At 40.2% G+C, this 24516-nt stretch overlaps 1 long non-coding RNA gene and 1 pseudogene across 1 annotated transcript in view; one reads left to right on the top strand and one right to left on the bottom strand.

Moving 5' to 3' along the window:
- The window catches only part of LOC137215117 (uncharacterized), a 1036631-nt gene that overhangs the window by 538330 nt on the left and 473785 nt on the right, over nucleotides 1-24516 (bottom strand). The window lies entirely within an intron of this gene.
- Nucleotides 1068-1809, top strand: LOC137214725 (large ribosomal subunit protein uL30 pseudogene; annotated as a pseudogene).

The following is a 24516-nucleotide window of genomic DNA, read 5'->3' as shown; positions in this document are numbered from 1 at the left end:
GGATGAAATGTATGTGTAGTAATAGAATTCTCACATTAGCACATGGCTAAATCTGAGAGATGACCACTGTTAGCCCATATCTCTTTCCTAGACACTTTCCAGGGGCAATTCATTCCTCTCTTTCAAGGACAACTTGCAGAGTAATCGCTGATAAAATAAGCACTTAGGAAGATCTAACTCCTCTGGTTTATGATGGTGGTGAGAGAAATATTTGTCACTACTGCCTTTGCTGGATTCTTAAATGCCATAACCCATGCCTGTAAGATGTACAAAGGTGGTGAGGTCAGCAAGAAAATTAGAAAATTATAGCAGTCTTGTCATGGATACTATAAGAGTAGTCTGTCTGTGTGCTTTTACTATTGGGTTATCTCCTTCAGTGTATGGTGAGAACCTACAATAACATATTTATTTATTTATGTAAATATTTGACAATACTTTTTTATTTTGCAATAAACTCTAGCCATCAGTGAGCTCAAAGCCACAAAAAATACATATTTAAAGAAAACTTAAATTCTGAATTTCTACTGCTTAAAAAGCTGGTGTGAGCTTATAACTTGCATGACATATGTGTTAACATTTACCATCCACCATGGAGAGATCATAGTGGTATCACTGACTACAAGAAAAGCAAAAAATGTAAATCTGCTAAAGAAGTATTGTATTCTACTTAAAAAGTTAGTAGTTATTCAAAGAAAACTATACCAAAAAAATTATGATTTAATATGTAAAGCTATAGAAGGTTCAATTGCACACCACTCTATCAACCATGACTTTTCATTTAGATCAAATGACTCTTTTTTTAATTTCACTTATATGAGATTTTAGTTGAAATAGATGCTAAAATTTACATTTTATATAGTCAAAATACATTAACTGAAGTACAAAGATTTTTTGACTAAGCTGAAGTAAAATTAACTTTTTAAAAAGACGTTACCATGACTGTATGATTTTTCTTTCTTTGCTGCTCATCATTATTATTATTTTTTTTATCAATTGGATTTTAGATTTGAAATTTTGAAGAATCACCTTAAAAATCAAGCTATTTGGCCTCTTTTCTGGCTGGAACCATGGAGGGTGCAGAAGAGAAGAAAAAGAAGGTTCCTGCTATGCCAGAAACCCTTAAGGGAAAGCAAAAGAATTTTTCAGAGCTTAAGATCAAGCACCTAAGAAAGAAGTTTGCCCAAAAGATGCTTCGAAAGGCAAGGAGGAAGCTTATCTATGAAAAAGCTAAGCATTGTCACAAGGGATACAGGCAGATGTACAGAATTCAGATTCGAATGGCTAGGATGGCAAGAAAAGCTGGAAACTTCCATGTACCCATGGAACCCAAACTGGCATTTGTCATCAGGATCAGAGGTATCAATGGTGTGAGCCCAAAGGTCTGTAAGGTGTTGCAGCTTCTTCGCCTTTGTCAGGTCTTCAATGGCACCTTTGTGAAGCTCAACAAGGCTTCAATTAACATGCTCAGAATTGTGGAGCCATACATTACAGGGGATACCCAAACCTGAAGTCAGTAAATGAGTCTATCTACAAGCGTGGTTATGGCAAAAGCAACAAGAAGCGAATTGCCCTGACAGATGCGTTCATTGTTCGATCTCTTGGTAACTATGGCATCATCCGCACGGAGGATCTGATTCATCAGATCTATGCTATTGAGAAGTGTTTCAAAGAAGCAAACAACTTCTTCTGGCCCTTCAAATTGTCTTCTCCACGAGGTGGAATGAAGAAAAGACCACCTATTTTGTAGAAGGTGGAGATGCTGGCAACAGGGAAAACTAGATCAACAGGCTTATTAGAAGGATGAACTAAGGTATCTGCCATGATTTTGTAATCTGGTCAGTTAATAAAACAGTGACTGCCTTTAAATTGAAAAAAAATTGACCTATTTGTTCTACAATGGTATTAATTATGTAAATAAATGAGTCCTCTAAATTTTGGTTGCATTTTGTTCAAAATCACTTTGAAAACCTTAATCAAGTAGTCGACAAATGAATACCAAAAAAATACAGCATGAAGAATTCAGTGAATGACAATTACTGGAAACAAAATTTGTATATAAGAACACATTAAATTTATCCCCAAAAAAGCATGAAGGAAATTTAAACATATTAAATGATGAGAGCACAAATAATGTACAACATTTTATTTTAAAATTCTATAAACATGCTTTAGAATATCTCAAACTGTGCAAAGCATATTTTGATCGAGAGCTTCTTTAAAAATCATATAAGTTTATGTTTTTAGTGATGTAAAATGAAATTGAGAAAGTCTATGATTTTGAGGCATCTTAATTTGGCGAAACATTCAAAAGATTACAAAAAGACAGATAATTTGATGAGTTTTACCTTACCAATTTTTTATCACAAAAAGTTTCCCTGAATTAAAGCAATTAGATAATACCTGTATAAATATTTTGGTTGAAATATATACGCACTTCAGTGTGACAAAAAAACCTGAAGCTATATTCCAGTTAGTAAAATTTTTCTCTGAGATTATCAGAAACTTCAGCGTTTGTAGAGAGAGTAATTTTCCATGTATAAGTATCATGGCTTACAAGGATTAGTAAATTAAATGTAACAAGTTTCAAACAAAAAAATGCTACTTTGAAAGTTGAACAGTGACACTTTGCTATTTACCAATAGATAAGGTTCCTGGAAAGGTGCCTTCTCCAGAGTGTGAGGTCTCCATTACATTTCTGTGTGCCCAGAGACGTTCCCTTTTGAGTTATGTCATTGAGTGACTTTGTGCTGTGTCACCTTAACTAAGCAAGAACTATGGTTGCTTTCCAGCATCCCCTTCCTTGCAGTTTCGAGTTAGCATCACCCACAAATGACATTTTGTGCAATATTTGGAAGGCAGAAGCCCAGCATTTTCTTTTTCTTAATGCTCTAAACATTGGTGCATCTGGTTGGGTACCAGGCAAAATGACAGCTCATACACTAGCTCACCCAGGTGATGTGTAGCAGCTCTTGGACCCACAGTTCCTCCAGCTCCTGCCGGATCTGCTCCTTCAACTTCTCACTCCTTGACCAAGTGCATGCACAGTTCCTCGGTGAAGGGTACCATCTTCTCTCTCCAGTCATCCAGTCTCTTTGAGATTGGAAGTGGAATCCCTATCTGTCTCTGACCAGTTTCTGCTCATGGATTCAGTTATTCTCATGAGTTTCTAGTTCATTCTCATTCCTGTCCATTTCAAGCTTTTTTGTTTTTTCCAACTGGTGGTCAGACTGACCAATGGCAACTTCAGTTCCAACACTGGATGCTGAGGCAAGAGTCTACAAGGACCAATCCATCAGCCCCCACAATTGTGTAAGGTCTAAACCCCATAATAAATCCCTCGTTCTAATCACTCAAGATGGTTTGCTACTCTGATTGAACCTTGACACATCATCCCAATTCTTCAAAACCAGGTAGTTCCTTAAATTTTATAAGCCACCTGCCAGATACAAACACTGAACTTCATAGGCACTTCAATGTTTATGAAATTGCTTTCAAATGATATCTGGCAAATTGAAATAAAAATGACTGAAGGGGGGCTTCCCTGGTGGCGCAGTGGTTGAGAGTCCGCCTGCCGATGCAGGGGACACGGGTTTGTGCCCCGGTCCGGGAAGATCCCACATGCCGCGGAGTGGCTGGGCCCGTGAGCCATGGCCGCTGAGCCTGCGCGTCCAGAGCCTGTGCTCCGCAACGGTAGAGGCCACAACAGTGAGAGGCCCGCGTACCGAAGGAAAAAAAAAAAAAAATGACTGAAGGAAACACAGAAAGGAAAACCAGAAAATGCACTGCTTTTTTCCTTCAAAAAGAGGAAAGTTCATTCCTCCACGGAGAATAAAGCCCAAAGGGAGGGGTCGCTGGCTCCCTTGCAGGGATCTAATCAGATACCAATGAATTCCTCCTTATGAGAACATGTCACTGCATTTCACCTTTGCACATTTTATCAGGCACTCCATTCATTTAGTGGTGTATCCTGGCAAAACTGGAAGACATGTGGTCATCTTGAGTAGGTACTAGACCCAAACAGTGGTGTTACTGCAGATCTTAAAGAATAATGTAAGTTAGGAGTTTTAAGAGATCTGGTATTTGTGGCAATGTACGCTTTATTCATTGTCAGCTCTGCCGGATCCCTACACCATGGGGGATAAAGAGAAGGGTGGGCAGGAGCCCGAAGATGGCGATGCAGCCAGCTGTGTTCTGGGTTTTTTTTCTGTGGTATCCATGAGTCCATTTTGGATAATGGATAAATTTGTATGGCAAATACAAAACCAAACAAGGAAAACAATTTAACCTGGTCCTCAAGTTCTTTCTTCTTTATAGTCATCCCAAAGGGGATTAAGACAAACATCCCAATTCTCAGTTGCCTTAAAGTTGTTTAAGAAAATGTCTGGGCATTTTACCAGCATGAGGAGTAACATCAAGGCAATTTATAAAAAGATTAATAATTAAAAATCTTTCCCCAGAAAACGAATACCATACAAAAGCTATTCAAAACTTCAAAGGGTCCATGCAGGCCGCATATATTTAGCCCATTTGAGTTATTTCAATTTACTTTAGGAAAAGAGAAAAAAAATCCCACAAAGCTGACATTATATAGTAAAGTTTCACGGATACGGGAGCTATTTCATCATTTTGTGTGTTCCCCTGGCTTTTCTAAGGTCTCTTTTTCCTGTGGTTTTGTTCTTGTGCTGCTCGTTAGCACCTCCCCCAAAGAGGGGGCAGGAGCAGAGAAAAAGAGATAACACGCAATTCAGACAATTTTATCAGTCAACCTGTCAATAAGTTGAATATACTGAGAACCCAGGAGGTGCAGAGGCACTTTTTAGTAGCTCTGATAAAAGGTTTGGTGGGGGAGGAGGTCAAAACTAATGACAACATTGAGTTTTTTGGATTATCAAGGGATTTTTATTGATTTGTGCCCTCCACATCTCCATTAGTGCAGATAATCAAAAGTGGGGCAAAAATAATTAAGCATCTATAGAACTCTCTTAAAGGAGACACTTAAAAATTTATCGCTTTTATCCCCACAAGTTTGGGGACCTGTTGGGCAATTCAAATAGAAAACAAATTAATTTCCTTTACTCTGGCTAGCTTTTTAAAATCACACTGTAAGGAAAAATAAAATTCATCACAGCAGGTTCCCTAGCTCCCCAACAACCTCCTTTCAGCCTGATTCCAGAGAGGCAGGACCCATGGAGAGGATACACCTGAGTGAAACAAGAAGCAAGATCACTGCCGCCAAAATGAGCTGAAGCCTGACAATGAAGGATTGAGTTTGCCACAGATCCACTAAAATTAACAGTGTGTGCTCTGCACATTGACGTGGATTTCCAATGAACTCTGCTGTCTGCACAGAGACACAAAACTCTCCATCATGTCATGAGGCCATTCAACACATGAAGTTTGCTGAATGAAAAAGAAACAAGTAGGTGTTTTCTCTCTCTCTCTCTCTCTTAAGGGCATCTTAAAATTATTTTAAGCCTCAAGTTCCAAGGCAGAAGGACAGATGATGTTTCGTGGTGAACAGCACCAGCTGTAATGCAAAACCCTTGGGATGTTTGCTCAAATATGCCATGGTTGGTTCTGGCGTTCTGGAAAGTTCACCAGGCTCTTTACTGCTGTATGGACCCGTTTGGACCTGTTTGCACTCAAAGTCATTCACCCCTCTTCCCTGCATCTGTGTTTCCCAGGCTCCCAGGACAGCTGGCTTCCTGCTGGGGCTCAGCTGATAGGAGGCACTAGTGGGAGATTGCATGATGGAAGGAAAGAAAAATCAGAGTATTTCTCCCTCTCTTCCTCAGGTTGTACCTCCAGAAGCTTCCTCATCTCTCTGGCTCTAGCTCCCACCAGACAGGCCTGTTGTGGTTCTAACTACCATAATCCCCAAACAGCACATCTCCCTGTCCCTTGGCCAAGAAATGGTAGCGACTTCCTGGTGTTGCTAATCTTTACCTTGACTCACTGTTTTCTCAGCCTCTCTAGCACCTGCGCAACTGAATCTCTGAATCAAATTTGCTTCCTTTTGGAATCCTCCTACACTGTTGGTGGGAATGTAAGTTGGTGCAACCACTATTGAAAACAGCATGGAGGTTCCTCAAAAAACTAAAAATAGAGTTGCCATATGATCCAGCAATCCCACTCCTGGGCATATATCCAGACAAAACTCTAATTCAAAAAGACACACGCACCCCAATGCTCATAGCAGCACTATTCACTATAGCCAAGACATGGAAAAAACCTAAATGTCCATTGACAGATGAATGGATAAAGAAGACGTGGTATATAATGGAATATTACTCAGCCATAAAAAAGAATGAAATAATGCCATTTGCAGCAACATGGATGAAACTAGAGATTATCATACCAAGTGAAGTAAGTCAGAAAGAGAAAGACGAATACCGTGTATCACTTATATGTGGAATCTAAAATGACACAAACGAACATACCTACAAAACAGATGCACAGACTTAAAGAACAGACTGGTGGTTGCCAAGGGGGAAGGCCGGTGGGGGAGGGAAGGATTAGGAGCTTGGGATTAGCAGATGCAAACTATTATATATAGACGGGATAAACAACAAGGTCCTACTGTATAGCACAGGGATCTATATTCGGTATCCTGTGATAAACCATAATGGAAATAATATTAAAAAAGAATGTGTGTATATATATGTAGAACTGAATCACCTTGCTGTACAGCAAAAATGAACACAGCATTGTAAATCAACTATCCTTCATTAAAAAAATTGCTTCTTTTAAATACCAAAGTGGTACTCACTTTCCTAGTTGGACCCTGAATGACACACTGGGTCAGGGCATTTTAGAGATTATTTTCTATCTTGACAGACAACTCAGTAGCTAGAATCCACTCTTTCATAATCTCATCTTCTGTTAGAATAGGGTTTCTCAACTTCAGCACAGCTGACTCTTCCAGCTAAACGATTCTCTGTTGTAAGGGGCTGTCCCACGCATTACAGGTTATTTAGCCAGGGCCTCTATCCAGTAGATGCCAATAGCACCTCCCCAGTCATAATAACCACAAATGCTCCTAGGCATTGCAAAATGTCCCCGGGGAGGGAAAAGTATCTCCCCCAGTTGAGAACTGATGCTGTAGGAGATAAGATGGCCAGAGTTCTGTGCACACACCTTTGTTGCTCCCCCCCCCCCACACCTAGTCAGCGAATGGGGGCTTAAGGGCATAGAAGGAAGGACCTCTGATTAGTGGGGCCCTTGGTGGCCTTTCCTCATCATTACCATGGATTCTTAAGAGGGTGGGAGCAAGGGTACCACAGTCCCCCAGTTATCTTGAGCTGTGTTGACTCTGAAGACAAAAGAACCAGTTACCTTTCTCACTGAGGAAGATGCTGACCCAGGCTGGGCTGTGGCTATAAGGCCAGGGATTCTCACTCTCTCTCTTCCTTTAGGAAATTTAGAAAATATGGAGACTGGAGCCTGCAGGTATGTGCTCTTCTCCACATTCCATGAACTCTCACGTGTGCACTTTCCACTCTGCATTTTTAAGTCCAAACCAGCCAACTGCGCGTGCTCAGCCGTGTTACACTTCTTGGGGAGCAACAGCGTTTCCTCCTCCCAGTCCATTCCCTTTCAGGAAAAGCTCAGAAGGTACAGCCGACACCTTCCACGCAGCGTAGTACCAGCCTGGTTCCTTGCAGCCTGTAATTTAATTAAATGTCACCCCTCCCCCAGGTATTATATTTCAAATGCAAATAACTTGGTAATGTAATATTGTGGCTGAGACTTTAAACTCAAGGAAATCAAGAAAATCAAGTTATGGTAGCTCTTAGAATTAACATTCCTCTACACATTCTTTGGGCCCTGGGCTTGCTTTGTGTTGCTAACTACCATCAAACACACACTGAAGTGACTGAATATTCATTCACTCAGCAGGCTGGGGAACTCTGGTCTCTAAAGGTTGATATTCTCCCCATTAAAATAAATGGCCCTTAAACTGGACTTCTGACGATAGAGTAGGGGCTGTTGCTCAGAGCTATGAGTGACAGATGGGGGAGTTTTATTCTAGCCCAGATCCATTGCTGGTTAATTGTTCTGTGTCTTTCTTTGGCCCTTAACTTCACAAATCACACGAAAAAAGTGCCATTCACCTCCTTCAGCAAGATGCTATTCATAACAACATGGTAATCGTTTTACTGTGCTTTCAATGCCTTCAAAAAAAGCAAACCACATATGAATGCAAAATACTTTAAAGTTTACTTTAGACATTACATAACGTATTTCTGTTGGTGTTCTCCAGGCTGGGGTGCAGTGAGATGGTACTTGATGGTCAAAGAATCACCACACCCCAGAATCTCAGCCCACAATCAATCACTAAAAAAGCAGCCTTGGCCTTCAACTGTGTCCCTCATTAAGGAATACAAAGGGGCCAAGAAATCAAACCACTGGGAAAAAAGAAGCCTTCCCTGGAAGGACCCCTGAAATTACCTCCTGGTGTACATGACTGATTATGAGATGGCCACAGTATCTATGTGGTTAGGACTTTGAACAAATTTTTTTTAAGTAAGAACTTAAAAGGTGTTTCCATTGTACTAGTTTGTAAAATGTTCTTATAGGTAGGGTGTGAAAAGGCAAATATGGGCCACCTCCTTATCAGGTTAAGAAGTCATCACATGAAGAAATACCAGCTTTATAAAAATATCCACTTCACAAGTCAAATGGGGTTGTTATTCATACCAAAGTGGCCATTAGGGAAACACTGAGACTTGAGTTCTCTTGAGTTTCTGAATCCTGGAAGTCCATGTGCCTTCGGAAGCCCCTCTTCCTCCATGCCTCAGAAGTAAGTCAAAAACTTCTCTCATAGATAGATAGAGTCTCCACAGCCTCCTCCTTCCATGCTATGTGCGTGTTTACATGCTATGTCCAGATGCACTCAACTGCATCAGAGCCAACTCTGAGCAGCTTTGCGCAGTGGGCTGTTTTGTTTCTTACCATAGCCCTAGATGCACCGGTGAGCACCAGGGAAACTTGACACCTGAGCTTCATCAAACAGGAGACAAAACGCCATTGTTTCCAGGACTATTGCATTTATTTACTTATCTCTGTATTTATTTACATCCTTCTTTATTCTTAAGAGAGACTCATACTTGCTTCACAATTACAGAAAATAACACAAGGCAACCTAAGTGAGAAATTGGGAAAGAGGGGGAAGAAAGAAAAACACAAGGGGTATAATAGACCCAGAAATGGATGAATGCAAAATGGCACTGAGTCTTATATACTTCTGAACAGACCACCAATTTGCTTCTAAGACTTTCTGGCAACAATGCCAAAAAGGGAAAATTTAATCACGTATGAAGTCCCCAACGTCCACAAAATTAAAACAGAGCAGGAGAAGACAAGCAATTCTTGATGCTGAGATTAAGTGGGTCCCCATTCAGCAAGTATGCATCACCAATACCATGATGGTCAATCCATAACCCACTCAAATTTCCAAAGCATCAACCTAGAGCACCAATTCATTATTTAAATCTTTGAAGAAGAAAGCAGCCTTCCTAGGGCCTTCTTCCTACTGAGGTTACAAGCCACTGTTAAATATGCATATGGAACACAAACATATTCCTTGCCAACATACTTTCTCCAGTTCACTAATTTTAAACACTAATAAAAATAGTGTCTTAATGGAATGTCTCTAAAAGCACAGAATAGCTCCTGAATTATGTACAAAACAATGTTTCAAGAGGGTATACTCAGGGTATGATTATTGTTTCCATGGCTTCCATTAGATTCTCATGTGTCTACCACCCAAAAAGGCTAAGAACATTTCCACCACCAGCACTCGACAACTGGTTGAGCTCAGGACTTCCATGAGACCAAGGAAAAAATATTCCATATTATGTCATTTTGATCCTTCAGTGACACACAAAAATCACAAGGACTTTTTGGAGGGGTGGGAGTGAATAGGGTCAATCTGGTTTGTGACTATCTGAAATGTCAGTCCTAGGGAATATATACAGCAGCTCCTTGTCAACATTTAGAACAAGGCTTACCATGTCAAGCAAGTCACCACTGTGGTCACCATTAATGGGGCAGAGTCAAGATTCTTCCTACAGAGCCAGGAATGAGCTCTGAGCAGACCCCGGTACCCCATCTCTCCTTGTCTAGTGGATGCTTATTATCATGAGAATCATGATCATAAAAGTGACAAAGCAAAACCCCTAAGTGCACTCCCAATCAGGAAGCTGGCAGGCTCATTTTTTAAATTACAAATAAGAATTTTTTTCTTATTTTTTGTCATCAATTTTTTAATAAAGAAACATATGTCATAGCAAATGAGAGTCCTGGCGTCTCTGCAGAGTCTCATCTTCCAGAAGAAATCACAGGTAACAATTCAGTGCCTATATACACAGAATGGTTTTCGTGTGTGTGTGTGTGTGTGTGTGTATGTGTGTGTGTGTGTGTGTGTGTGTCATTTTTACTTACTTAATTCTTATATAAATGAGATCATGCTCTAAATACTGTACTACAACTTTCTTTTTTCCACTAAATGATATATCTTTGGTCTCTTTTAGGTCAGTTCTTATAAACAGACCTGGCTGCCACATATGCTTGCAAATGGTGTGTACTGTACATGCAGTCAGTCAGTCTGTTTCACTCTTTGATCATTTCATAGCAGTCCATTGCAAAGACACAGTCTGCCATTGACATAATCAAATTCCTACTTTGCAATATGTCTGTCTGAATGTCCATCTTTGTTATTACAACCTACAATAGACTATACTTATATATATATATATAGTACCCTTGTGAAAGCATTTCTGTTAGATACATGCATTTTTTATGTAACAGTATTTCCAAATTTCCCTAAAAATCAAAAAGCTCTACTGATTTATGTTACCAAATAAGAATTTAAGAGAATACTTATTTCCCTGTTCCCTAGCCAATACTGGCAATTATCTATACTTTTAATATATGGAAATCCGATAGCTAAAAAGTTTTATTGAATTTTTATTAGAAAACACACATGCACATATAACTCCCATATATGATAAACACAGGAGCCACTGTATTCCTAATCAGAATGACTATAAATCCTTGAGTATAACCAAAGTCTTGTTAATACAATGGAGTATTACACTCACCATTACTATTACACACTGTTACCTGGAATGAAATGATCGGCAGTCATGAGAAGCTATCAGCTCCACTGCAAACAGCTGCACTAACTGTGTGCACACAACTCCAGGGGGCACCATTCATGCACACTATGCTGTACATGAATGGGGGTATAGCATGCACAACCATACATGGTAACCTTATGAGAAGCTGCTTCATTGAGAATCCAGAATGACATCCCTCTTAAAGCTCAAAGTGAAAACTCAGTTTTCTCTTAGTTCTACAGAGCCAGCTCCACCACAGACCCAACAAATCAAGCCATGTTGCATGTGATGTCAGCTCAGCAAAAAGTTAGGCAAATTAATCCTTGTAAGACACTATTCATTAGTATCTAAAAGATCTTTGTCCCATGTGTTCACCCAAAGGGCATAACATTAAAATGGCATGATCTCTTATGACGTACAAAACGAGTTATTAATTTGCACTCATTATCTAAAGATGTTTGCCAGTAGCCTTTGGATACGTCTCGGGTATGCACGTATGGCGCTTGACAGAGAAGATCTGGGGAGTTGTCAATGACTACAGGTGACACCATTTAATCTGAACAACTCATATAGATGGAGATTACTCAGGGCTTCAGACACAATTATTCAGCTGGCAAAACAGACAGGCTAAAAGTGGCGCTTTCAATTATCTATTTCAGTAAACATTCTCGCCTACCTCACCGTGGCATTTCTGAAGTGCTCTCTTTTAGGCTAGATCATGTGCATGGTCTAGACAGGTATAATAGTGTGGTGTCTCCTATGAGAGTGACTAACCAAAGAACGAATGTACATTCATTTTCCTCATTTTGTTTTACTACACATAGTTGGTTGGCATCTATACTGGCCCTGTTTTTTGGAGGTTTTGGTGTTCTGCATCAATCTGGATGGCTCCCTTGTCTCAGTACCACCTTATTCACAAAGCAAAACCCATCTGCTTCAAGATCAGTCTATATTTCTGATAGTTCTTGCATTCTGAATATTACTATTTCTTTTCTTAAATTTCCTTCTGTTATTGTGACAGAAATATTTGGTATTGACTCATAAAATAGTGTTGCAGAAACCCAGTTTTTCGAGGACTGCCCTAAACAGACTGGATTAAATCTTGCAATTAGCCCACAATCTGCATCTCGCAGCAGGAAATTCACTGTCGCAACTGCAACTTCAGTGGACTCAGTAGAATAAGCTATTGTTGAAGTAATTCCTGTAAAAGGTCATATATTTAAACCCTTCAATTTTTTTGACAACCTCTCAGAAATGAGTGATATAGTTGCTCCAGTGTCCAAAAAAGCAATAATATCCATACCACTTTTCTTTATAGGCAGGGCGGAATATTATTACCCCATTCATCACAGACTATTCTGGTTATAAAGTGTGTTTCTTGAGATTTGAGAGACCTTTTTCTTTCACTGTCTTGAAAAAGCTGAAGGTCTCCTGAGCTGGGTGTCAGTCCTGGTAGTTGTCTTGTAATATGTTAACTTCTTCAATGTCTCCTCAACAATAGTGACGTTTATCAATTTCCAACAAATTCCATCCTCTTACGAGCAGAGAATGAGGAGGCTAGTTTAAGATTCCCACTTCTTTTCAATCAGGAGTCACTCCATGGTCCAACTAGAAGCAGTGGATGGATTTATGTTTCAAACACAAAGGCCATCCCAGGCTAGGAGTTAAGGTACATATGTGTAGAAGAGGCAGAAGATAATAGGTAGAAGGGAAGCCCGGTGATGGACTAGACTATGAAAATCTCCCCTGAAGGCATTACAACTCAACTTCACAAAATAGTGTGGTCCAAACCAAGCAAATGTACACCCTCTGGCTGCCATTTTGAAGTGACTTCTTAAAAGCTTTTACAATGAACGTACCCCATGGAGTCCAGAGTTTTCAAAGCACAGTAGAGTTTCTTCCCAATGCCTAAGTTTCTGTCTTCTTGCCAACTCTGACCCAACAACATTGGTTTAACTCAAGTTACTGATGTACTTTGATGATGTCTCTGGTGTCCCAACAATTTAGTGTTGGCCTAAGAGTGGGGCAGTTGGAAAAGGCTTCTCTTGCCTCTTAGGTTACTCAGATCCAAACCAAAAATTTAGTCGGGACGTGTTTATGACCATGTTCCTTATTTTCATTCAACCTTTTGGCACAGACTTCTCATACTTTCTGAGTGAATGTTGCTTGTGGAAATTGGGAGTCTACCCCTGCCAACCTATTCAATTTCAAATTCCCTCTATTTAGTTTTCCTTAGGTAGGGCAGGAGGAAGGGAGGTGGGGGGAAGGGAAATGAGGGCTGAGGTGAGAAGAGAGAGACTGGGAGAACCCAAATCAAGCATGTCATTTGATTACTGCGTCAATCCCGCTGCTGTTGCTCTACAGTCTAACAAACTTTAGTGGCCCAGAGTTACCTAGCTGAACACTCTGTTACTCTTACCATTATCTAGGGGAGGATTTGTCAGATTCCTAAATTGTTCTATCACTGAACAGGGAAAGGCAGGCAGAAAAAAAAGAAACTTCAGACTTCCTTTGTCTCTTATTTATGATTTTTGTTATAAATCTCTTTCTTATATACAGAACAAAAGCAGGCTTGATAGCACTTAGTTTTAAACCATTCTCAGATATGATATATAAGTATGGCACCTGGGTAGTCTCCTGACAGAATACTAAATACAGAGTTATCTTTTAGGGCCAGTGGATTAGAAAAGTCTTTCCAGAAAGCACATGGCTTATTTCTAGCCCCCTGAGACTTACATCCTAGGTTAAGTGGGGTTTCACTGATGAGACTATTTCCTGTACTGGGGGTCAATTTTCTTAAAATATTAAGGCAATGGAGAGGCAGCCATCTAGATAGTGGTACACCATATTGAAATTAAGCAAATTATCCAGCACTCTGAATCATTCCACAGGCAAGATAACAAATGCTCTGAAATGATCATTTTTGTAAAAACAAAACAGACCAAAATCTCTCATATATCTAATTAACCAGAGCCTAAACTTACCTACTATTAAAAGATGAGGTTTTTTTAACTGCCAAAGTACATACTTTTCAAAACAAGGGCTGTGTTTCAGATTAACTTTCAGTGAATTCTAAAATTGAATTTAAAATATTTTTATCAATCTTTTCAAAGTCACAAAAATAGAGCGACAAACAGAAAGCGAATGAGTATATGTGGGTAGATCCTGGCACTGCTGCTGGCAGTCCCACAGTGGAAGAAGCTCAAATTCCTGAGATCCTTGATTACAGGAGAGCCACCTGCCCAAGACATTTTTATCTGACTCTGAGTAAGCAAAAAACAAAACAAAACAAAAAAAAAACCCTTACTATGTTGAGTCACTAAGATTTCCAAGGCTTGTTTGTTTTTGCAGCAGAGCTTAGCATACCTTGACTAATACATGAGGCGATCTAACCAGTCCTATGGATTTTACAATAATAGCAAAAAACTATGTTGATTACTCCCAACTTCATCTACCAGGTCAGCACCCCCAGATAAATAAAGGTACAGATATAGATATATGTAGGTATGTACACACACACATACACACACACACACACACACACACAAACACATATCCTACAGTATTTCTCCACAAGTTTTCTCATCTAATTAAATGACATCAATACCATTCAGTTGCTTAAGCTGCAAAACTGGCAGTCGTTGTTGATTTTTCAGAGAAGCTTCTGGATTCAAGCTCTATTCCCTAGCAAATAAACTGTCTACTTTGTTATACAGCTAAACGGAATTTGTCAAATCTCTCCCAGGGAAATTCCTATCTTTTGTTTACAAATACATGCAATAAGAGGAAATGAAGTTGGGTATAATGTTCTACCAACTAGACTGTAGGAACCACTTTGAATCACTGTTTCAGAATTTTCTTGGCAAAATTCAGAATTTAATATTTTGAAATTTCACAGAGAATTTTCATGACATGAAATGGAAAGAAATGAAGACGTGTGATACTGGGCAAAAGAATAATAACATTTGTAAGAGAGAGATAGTGACAACTTTGCTATATAAGTCAAAAGTCCAAAATACAGAAACCACATGCCATACCAGCACAAAACAGGTCTCCCTGCTTCAATCTACCAAAAGCTTAAATTAAATATTCCTAAAGCTACACTTTATGCATGTCATGCCTTCTAAAAAACCTGAAATAGTTCCTCAGTATCATATAAATAAAGTTTAGATTTCCTGGTCTGGCATTCAAGATTCATTTCCAGCCTCTTTCATTCATTGCCATTCAACAAGTATTTCTGAATATTTTAAACTGTTATTGCTATAGTTCCCTATTTTAAATGGTTTAATGATGGGTGATAACATCCTTTGGCTTTAAACCAATGGCAAATATGACAAAGTAAAGAAGTTTCACAAATAAATAATATGTTATCAATTCTTTTACTATAATGGAAAATGTGTAAGTTTCCTTGTAGAGTTGCTGTGAATTTATAGGCTGTATCAGTAGGTTTCAATTTGATTGTACATAAGAACTTTGTGAAAAATGCTTATACTCTACTTCTTTCATATAAATTCATGCTATTCTCCTATATACTGATGCTCATGCTGTTTCCTCTGCTTTGCATGCTGTTCCTCTTCCCAACATCTCTACCTACACTTCCTTCAGGAGCAGTTACTCCTGCCTCCAGGCTTACCCCATGTTCAATTTGCTGCCTAGTTAGTCTTTCTAAAACGCAAATCTGATCATATCACTTCCCTATTTAAAAGCCCTTGGACCTATACAATAAATCCATATGTCTTTTCCTGGCATGAATAACATACATACTCTCTCCCAAACTAATTGTAAGCCTAAATCTCCCAGCCTCCCAAACACATTCATTCTGTCCATAATGGATCACTTACTGCTTCCCAAATGTATTTTGTGTTTTTACCTGTCCATGCCCTTTGCCTTAAATAGCATTACTGCTTTGTCTGCCTGGTGAACTCTACTGATCCTTCAAGACTTGTCCTAAGGATAATTTCTGAGGTTTTTCTGTTTATATCACTCCCTTCCTACCACCACTGATAATACCACTACCACCCTCAACTAGGTCGAAGTTGTTCACCTATCACTGGAGCCACAATACTGCAGACATATCCCATCTGTAGTGCTTTCTCATAATTTGTTATAGCTCGTTACTGGACAAGTCTTCCCTAATAAGTAGGAAGTCTTCTGAAGGCAAGGTCCATGTCTCTTATTTTTATTTTTTTTAAGTTTTTATGAAATATCTAAAACACTCCGAAATATACAGGGTAACACAACAAAGACCAACCAGTGAGAAATAAAAATATTACTAATGCAGTTGAAATGCATGAGGCAACCCTCCCTAATGCTATATTATGTGTGATTGTGTGGGAGAGTTCCAGGGAAGAGATAAGGATCGTAAGGCAGGGCACCAATGCCACGTGCACTGGAATGCATTACAAGATGTTATATTTGCCTTTTCATGCAGTGAGTAAATACAAGGGCTGAGTTAAAAGCAGAAATGCAAGGCTTGGTGTTGAAGATGGCAGAAGTTCCCTACTTGGGAAGGGCAGTCTGACACAGAAATAGACTGAGATTGACCAAGAAGCACTGCGACTTACATCAAACCATTGAGAAGTAACCATCTCCTTGGCTTCCCAAGCTGCGTCTACTAAACTCAGGGCAGCAAGCAGCCTAGTGTCTGAGAGCCTCATTCCTTCATTCGTTCATCCACCTATTCATTCATCCATCCATTCATTCATCCATTCAACAATTAACAATCTACTATCTCCTTTGGGGATCAAGGGATGTGTCTTACCTCTGAGATGGAACCCAGAGGGGAGAGAGAAACCAAGGCTGACAGCTTCCCTTGAGTTTGGTAAGCTGCATTTGAACAGCCAGCCCTTTTATAAAGAGAAGTCTGGGTAGGTCCTTCAGCACTGTCACGGGAAGTAAAAACAGCCCCCGAACCTACCCCAGCAAGTAGTGGACACTGACAGAGCTGTGAAGAGAAAGTCCTGAGTGTATGCTCTGCAAAGATACACAGCTTTCCCCTACCAACTTTATTAAGAATCAAGGAAGAGAGGGGAAGATTGTGTTACCATTATCATGATAATCACATTTGCAGATGACACTAAATTGGGAGGTGTTCCTAACAGCAGTTGAAGACTGGCACACAATACCAAGCTATACACGGTTCTTGGTAATACATGTCAAAAGTAATACAATGAAGCACTGGTTGAAAAAATGCAGATGATCTATCTGGGGATGAATAAACTTAAAGATGGAATTTAACTTGAAGGGGATTCCTGGATGGCAATAATAGAGAAAACAACCAAATGGTGAGCTAGTGGTAAAGAGACATCAGGAGGTTAGGCAAGCACCGCAGTTCAGCAATTCTCGGAGCTAGTAAAACCTTCAGCCATACACACAGGGGCATCCCAAACCATGGTTGAGAGTCTGTGTCTGTGTGTCAGCAGTGAGACCAGACTTGGAACACTGCAGGCAATTAGGGGTAACATGATACCTCAAAGGGAATTTAGAAAAGAAAATAAAAACAAATCAAAGGGAGTGAAATATGAGGAAAGGCATAGGCGATAAAATGAACATAATTTGACTAAATAACAACCTAGGGGACTACGATAACCATCTACAGAGCGTAAAAATCCAAAATGGGGCCTAGAGGTCTACTGGTCTGGGCGTTGTTCTGAAAAAATATCTATAGTCACGTTCGTTAGAAAACTCACTAAAAGGCAGCATTTTGCATCCATTTAATTGAAGCACGTGGGTTCTGTTGTGGATAATAAACAGACCTGGGTTCCCAGAACCTATGTGTACCTCAAGACCATTTTTCAAAATTTGTGGACAGAAGACCTCTGGGAGGAACTCAAGAGCTACTGCAAGAAGGTCCTTAAATCCATAGGTACAAAGTCACTCATTCATGCACTCAACAAATGTTTACTGATCAAGTATTATGTGCCCATACTGTACTTGGCACTGAGTAGGGTGTTCTGAATAAATAATATGTCAATATATAATATGCACTATATTAGACAGCCATGATTTTAAAAAGCAGGGTATAATGGAAAACCACTGAAGGGTTTTAAGTAACAACGCCATAATCCATTCTAGTTTTTAAAAATGCACATGTATGCTCTCAATCAATGGATAACATTGTGTATCAGCTTTCAAAATGTCTATCCTTGTATCTGAAAAAATTACTAACTAATGCCTAACTATGTATATGGTTATAAATATATTTGTATATACATATGCATGTATATATGATGACTCAGTGGGAATTTAGAAAAGAAAAACAAATAAAATGGAGTGAAATATTAGGAAAGGCATAGGTATACGTATTTATGTATGTATATGTACATATACATGTATTTTTTTTAATAAATATTTTTAAGTAAAATAATTTTCTTAATATAAACATATATTTTTGTAGCCCTATCTTCTCATGTTCAAAAGTAGGAAGTTAGGGGTCCTGAGAAAAAAGGTAAAGATCAAGCTATCTTCTGTGATATCTGACTTTGTACTGCCACAACCTCAAGTCCAAACACCCCCATCTGACTGTGCAAACTTTCTCGAATCCAGCCTCACCCATAGGCTGATGTAACAGAGATGTCTGTTAGTGTATCCATAAAATCGTTCTCTCTCCTGTTTGACTGCAACTGGACCTGAGGAAGGTCCTAATCTGAGGAAAAAATCAGTAGGCTTGTCTTATGAGAAAAGATAAGCCAGACCAATAAGGTTCCTTTCTCAGGGTTTTGGAACTGGGACACTGAGAAACTGGGCTGCTTTAAACACTGGGAACAATATTAAAAGTCGAGGTCACCATGCCCACGAGAGTATGTCTGTTCCTCACTCAAAACTCCTTCACTAGGACACCGACTTACTGTACTGACCTTTTGGCTGTAACCCAACTCCAACTATCTGAGGAAATTAAAATGGATTGGCTCATGAAATCTAAAAGTCCAAAGTTTCCTTCAGACACCACTGGATCCAGATACTTTTTTAAAATGTCCAGTCTCATTCTCTGTTTTCTCTCTTTCCCTCTCTCCTGCTTTTCACTATATGTTGTTTCATTCTCAGATTCTCTCTTCCTGGTGGTCCCCCAAAGCTTCAAGCTTCCTCTTTTTGCAACTATCAATCTGAGCAGGAAAACTCTTCCGGAGCCGAGTCTCAATGGCTACCTCTGTGCCACGTGCCAACTCCTGATCCAATCATTTGCTCAAGTGGACAAAACTCCCTAATTGGCCCAGCCTGTGGCACAGTCCACTCCTGAAGCTAGGGGAAGTGTAAGCCCATCCAAACCATACAGATTGAGTGGGAAGGACTGTTTACTAAAGGAAGATTGAGGTGATACCAGGACCAGAGGAAATGGATGCCAGAGGGCAAAAATAACAGATGTCTGCTACTCCAGGCCAAGCTCATCTCCCACAACTCCTCCATATGGATATCTTTGAGTTGTAGGTCAGTCTTCTCACACCCCCATCAAAACAAAATTATTCTCATCTCTGCAAACTTTCACAGGACCCCCTCCTTCCTGATTTTTTTATACTTTACTCATCTTTCAAAGTCCAGTTCCAGTCCTAATTTCTCCATAAAATTTCCCCTTATTCCAGCAAACTGGTAGCTTCCTTCTCTCATTTCCTATAGCACATACAAGCCACACGGAACCTCCGATAATACCAAATAACATTTGAAGGTCCAGTGGACCCTCAAAATTTGGGAATTTGCTTGCTCAATAATCTTCACTGTAAACTCATTACTGGTAGGGTTTTCATGGTCATCTGTGGATGTGTGCAGAGCAACAAGGTTTCTGCGCCACCCTCATGCACATCCCAGCTGTGGTCAATCAAGGCAATGCTCTGTCTCCTCCTTCCAACTCCCATGCTGTAAACAACTGTCCTTTGTAGCTACTTAGTACCATTTTCATTTCTAGTTTTTGCCTTTTTGTGGGTTCTGGTGGTGATGGTGGTGGTGATTTCTCTGTTTAAAATGGCCCCAAGCCCAGTGCCAAAGTGCTGTTTAGTGTTCCAAGCACAAGAAGGCTGTGATGTATGTTAAATGAGCTTTGTCACAGCCAAGAGTCGTTCCATGTTAATGAATCAGTAACATATATTAAATACGGTGTTTTTAAACAGAAACACACATAAAACAAGGTTATGCATGGATGAGTAAACAAAATGTTGTAATCAGAGGCTTGCAGGAACCTAACTCTGTATTTCTCCAGAAGCAATGGTTCAGGATTCACTAATTCAGTGAACTGCAGTGACTTGATAGAACATAAGTAGCACAAATAATAAGAATCAACTCTGTGTATAAATTTTATAAAATGCTATTGTATAAATAAAATCCATTCAATTTTATACTCTTGGACTCTTCCACAAATGTTTCGTGTGCTTTGTCTTTTCCAGCCACATTGCAAACTCCTTTAGAACTCACAGCACGTGGGTTCTGCATGCAGCAAGACACATGGCAGGTACTTCAAAAGTGACTGATTCATGGATATATTGGTCAGTTACAGAACCCCCATCAATTCAACTCATCCTATTGTTTCCATTGAAAAAACTTCAAAAGTGTAGTCTACTATGTTACTGTTTATAGTCTCTCCCATCTGAGCGTGTTGTAGATCTATTCAAATACGATATTAATCCCAAACCATTTTTCATTTTAATAGCAAAGGGGAGTGAAAGAGGCAAGAGAATTCAGGACTGAAACCAAGTTCTTCATCCTTGGAAGACAGAGGTTTGCATGTTTTATGTCTCAGCGGTGACAGACCACTGCTGCTGAAAGGACATCCCTCTCTCTGGTACCCCTGAGAATCATGGCACACACCTGTCTCTCTAGCTTATCACTGTCTTTGGCAGACCTTGCCAAACAAGGTGCCACATACTGCCCTATGCACCAGAACCTTGTCGGCAATAAGGCAGAGGTATTTTATTAAACAAAAAAATGCTTCCTTGATCTGACTTTTGTGCTCTCATAAGAAGCTGGTTTGTTTTTTGGGCTTTTACTTTTGACCAACCTTGGCTTTATTAATCAGCACTGGAAGTGGACTTTTATATGTATGTTCTGTTTCAGTTGAAGGAAGAAGTAAAATTGATGTCAGAGGAAAAAAAAAAAAGGTAAGGGGAGATTAGTGAAAAAGCTTCTGAAAATTATACAATATATGTAGTTCACCTAAGAAAAGGTTCACCTGGGATCCTTTCCGCTGGTAGCTCTGAGCTACAGGGAAAATTTGGTAGGCTTCTCAGAACCCTAGTTTCCCTTCCAAAAAATCCCAGGAGTTTAGACTAGATGATGACGATGATGATGATGATGATAACTTTTACTGGACATTTACTAGAAGGACACTTTACATACGTAACTTCATTTAATCTTCAAAATACTCATACAAAGTAGATGCTATTATCATCCCCATTTTACCAAGGAAGTTGCATTTCAGAGAGGTGCAGTGTGGCTGGGTGATGAATTTGTTCACACGAACGCGAAGTCATGATTTGAATCCAGGCAACTTAACTCCCTTAACCACTTGTCTATACTGCCTGATTAATGTCTAAGGTCTCTTTATTCTCAAACATTCTATGCTAATTCCCCAAATTTCTCCCTTTCGTCAATCAAGGTCCTGGGTCTAAGACCCTGGCCTGTTTAAGTTGGACAAGATGACATATATAAATTTGAACTGGAGAAAAGGGAATATAGAGAGGAGGAAGAAAGGGTAGGAAAATTCTGGAGCTCAAACTCCCTAATGGTCTTAGAAACTCTATAATCCATCCTACTAATCCAGTTTTAATTACATCAATAAGTAGATAGGGCCTGGACTATTTTTCAAGACAGAGCATAATGTGTGGGTAATTCTTCACACTACTTCTTCCTTTTTAAAAATCCTACAAGAACTTCTGGAACTTATTAGTGTGAACAAATCAAACAAATCTTTTTTTTTAATAATGCAGTATCCTTATAATAAGATTTAAAGGGATGGTCTGTGAAGGCTGGGGATCCTGCAGATATGTCCTGGGAATTCTCCTGGCAGTTCGCAGTCGGCTAAGCCCCTGACTTCAGCCAAAGGCAGAGTCAAACCACCCATGAAGAAAAAGAGGAGCTTGGGCCCAGCTGCCTGTTAGAACGAGGCACAGGACCCCCACCCACGGTACCGACAAGAGATTAATCCATAAATCAGAAGCAAGTTTAATTTTTAAAAAGTATGAATGAAAGACCTACTTGTAGCAGAAGAGCTGCCTCATCAGGAAATTATGGCATAAATGTCATCAGCGAAGGCTCCCCCAGGCCCCCCAGGGAGGCGGGTGACAGTGGTCAGCCGCTGTTGGCACCTGATAGCACACGCCACGATGAACCTCTGACCACTGTCCACTGCTTAGAGAGGCTCGCCAGCAACTAAAATTAGACTGGCCTCTATTCCAAGCCTAGGGCTCCTTCATGGCTGACTTTCTTTTGTAAGAGTCTGTGATGGTGGCTTGTTTGATTTAAAGAAAATCAATGAAGAGTTACATGAGAAGGAAAGAAACAGAAGATCAGGTATTCCCAGGTTAAGATAAAAGTCCAAATAAAGGGCACTGCGCACACACTCTCTCACTCTCTCTCTCTTCCTCAAAGCAAAGAGAACGAGAGGCCTTTGAGGTAAAGTGGAAACTGTTTTGTTGGAGAGGTAGCATTTTCTTCATCTTTAGAGTATAATCTGATAAGTCTAATCCAGTAAAAATGGCAGTTACACTCAACAGGATGACTGACTCAGGATACAATAGATGGAAAGATATGTGATCACAGAACTCAGCTTTGGGTCCTTGCAGGGACCAAGATCATTATGCGACATGGACTTGCTTCTAACTTCTTCCCTCTCCTGGCAATCATGGGGTTACGCAGGACAAGAAAAGTACCCAAGCAGACTGATCCTCTTCTGCCCTTCCCAGAAAGGGAAACCATGGTGACCTTGGGCACTGACCAGTAGAGACCCCCGCTTTGACTGCACAGTTAGGTTAGCACAATCCAAAAGGTTTTCATAGACAAGAAGATATTTCTCTTCACGCCCGGGCCCCAAAATCCCAAGCATTCCTAGAAGTCACCCACCCACCCCGCCCCGCGTCCTCCATCAGGAACCAAAGCACTTCCATGAGTCTCCTCAAGCCCCTATTGTGTGTGTGTTATTTATGAACTTGGTGTCTTGTCTTTTCAGGGTTTTGGTCCGTAACAGTGCCGTCTATGTTATTTATGATGCAAGAAATAACTTAGACCATGTTAGGAATCTCCCCATTATAGGGACTTTAGAGAGCTACATTTTTCTAGTTATGGTTAAACTACTGCAGTGATAAATCCAATCCTAAGAACACAAGAGGGAATCCACAGGACAGGTGTTACCCATTAGTCACCATAAGGAAATGCAGGAACAAACGCTGGCTCACAGATGCTTCAGTATCTCTTCCCAAGAGTGGCTGTGGGAATCTGAAATAGTGAAGGGCGGGGGCAGAAGAGGGGCGGTCTGAAAGCCAGCAAGGAGAAAAGATGGGTAAGGCTATGGTGGGAAGGAGGGGAAGTGATAGGAACAATGTCGGTGTGCCACTACAGTGCAGGGGATGGAAAGGGGGCTCAGAAGTACGTCTATTTCACACCCTCAGCTCACGTGAGCTCTGTGAGGTGCCCCCTCGGGTCTGTGGACAAGTTTCTCCTGTGGACTGGAAATCCACAGCGAAACACCCAGAGAAGTGGCATGCCCAGAACACCAGCTGTGGAAGTCAGTTCTATGGCAATTCCTCTTTTCCTACAATTCAGTTTCTTCATCCATGAAAATCAGAGAACGATTTCCCTTTTCCTCTCTTCATGAGCACAGTAGAGAATTTTTTAACTCAAGAAATATTTATTGAGCACCTATCAAACCTGGGCATGGTGTTAGGCATTGAGATAAAACATGACCACCCACAGGGTAGTCATAATTTAGTGGTGGAAACAGACCCAAAAAAGAGATTATTATAATATAATGTGGGGACTTTCAGGATGGAAATATGTAAAGAGTATTGTTACTGGAACGCAGAATTGGAAGGTCCCTAGGGGACACACAGGCATGAAATGACAGAACCTGGACCAGGATTCTTGCTTCTGGTCTCCAGGTGGCTTCAACAACTTCCACGTGCCTCCCTGTGTCCAAGAAGGACAGGAGAACTTGATGCCACTCAGAATTCGTGACTCACTGGGACAGAAGTCAGACTTTGTTCAAACAACTTCAGAGCACAGAGATTATTTCAATAAAAATGATTAAAACTCCTTAAGAATAAGTCTCAAATACCTCAGGTACGAAGTACACACATGTTCAGGGAATACACACTGTCAGGTTGGCCCACATTCGGAAGACACGGCCCTCAATTCAGAGTGTGCCGTCCTCCCCCAAATCCTTGAACACCTCCAACAAGAGAGAGCTCAATCCTTC

The sequence above is a fragment of the Pseudorca crassidens genome, chromosome 20, assembly GCF_039906515.1.
Source record: "Pseudorca crassidens isolate mPseCra1 chromosome 20, mPseCra1.hap1, whole genome shotgun sequence".
In the NCBI taxonomy this organism is placed as follows: Eukaryota; Metazoa; Chordata; class Mammalia; order Artiodactyla; family Delphinidae; genus Pseudorca; species Pseudorca crassidens.
Note: the sequence above shows the minus strand (reverse complement) of the source record. Positions and strands in the feature narration are given on the sequence as shown.